This window comes from Vicia villosa, unplaced genomic scaffold, assembly GCF_029867415.1.
Source record: "Vicia villosa cultivar HV-30 ecotype Madison, WI unplaced genomic scaffold, Vvil1.0 ctg.001416F_1_1, whole genome shotgun sequence".
NCBI lineage: Eukaryota > Viridiplantae > Streptophyta > Magnoliopsida > Fabales > Fabaceae > Vicia > Vicia villosa.
The window spans coordinates 345,071-346,379 of NW_026705610.1; the positions used below are offsets into that span (position 1 = coordinate 345,071).

Sequence of the window (1,309 nt, forward strand, 5' to 3'; positions counted from 1 at the left end):
ATTGACTTTTACTGATCAAATCAATCAAATCACCCCAAAGTTAGAGATGGCTGCTCTTCGTCCTCTTAGAGACTATGCCGCTCCTTCGCGCGCTCAAGTATCGCACCACCTGCGATTGAGGCAAACAATTTCGAACTGAAACCTTCGTTGGTCCAAGCTGTTCAACAGAATCAATTCTCTGGAAGCCCTGCAGACGACCCCAACCTCCATTTATATGTGTTCGTGCAATACGCCGACACTGTCAAAGCTAACAACGTTAGTTCCGAAGCCATTCGATTACGTCTCTTTCCTTTCTCCTTGAGAGATAGAGCTAGAGCGTGGCTTCAATCCCTGCCTTCTAATTCCATAACTACATGGGATGAATTGAAGAGAGTATTCTTAGCGAGATACTTTCCGCCTAGCAAAACTGCTATGCTTAGAGGTCAAATCAACGGATTTACCCAGAAAGATAACGAATCACTCTTCGAAGCTTGGGAACGTTACAAGGACATGCTTAGACTATGCCCTCATCATGGACTCGAACCATGGCTGATCATCGATACCTTCTATGGTGGTCTCTTATATAACACTAAAATGACTATAGATGCCGCTGCTGGCGGAGCATTAATGGACAAACCCCATGATGAAGCATATAACCTCATAGAGAACATGGCACAAAACCATTACCAATGGGGTGGAGAACGAGCCGCTCTAGAGAAAACCCAAACCAAAGGAGGAATGTACGAAATAAGTGGTATAGACTGCGTTAACGCTAAAGTAGACGCTTTAACTCAAAAGATCGAGAACTTAACCATCACTCCTTCAGCCACCGCTGCTGCTGTAACACCTAACTGCGAGATTTGTGGATTGACTGGACACGCAGTCGCCGAATGTCAACTCTTGACTGGAGTCCCATCTGATCAAGTAAACTATGCTCAAGGAAACCCTTATTCTAACACGTACAACCCTGGATGGAAAAACCACCCGAACTTTTCTTATAAAAACAACAACGCGTTGTACGCGCCTGGACAAGCACCTGCTGTGCCACCTGGCTACCAAAAAGCGCCTGTAGCTGCTCAAAACACCCCTAGGAAGTCAAACCTAGAAATCATGATGGAGAACTTTATAGCTTCCCAACAACAAACCAATAAGGACTTCCTAAATCAAAACATCCACAATAGCGAGCAACTAAAACAACTATCGAACAAAGTAGATGCCTTAGCTACGCATAACAAAATGTTAGAAACTCAAATCTCACAAGTAGCTTAACAACAAGCACCTACTGCTGCCCCTGCTGGCACGTTTCCTGCTCAACCACAACCTAATCCTA

The 1,309-nt window shown here is 44.6% G+C and overlaps 1 non-coding gene across 1 annotated transcript; it reads right to left on the reverse strand.

Moving 5' to 3' along the window:
• Positions 1 to 411: 411 nt before the first annotated feature.
• LOC131635054 (small nucleolar RNA R71) lies at positions 412 to 518 on the reverse strand. The gene has a single exon (XR_009293704.1). It is a non-coding gene; the product is annotated as a small nucleolar RNA R71 (small nucleolar RNA).
• Between the last annotated feature and the right edge of the window lie 791 nt (positions 519 to 1,309).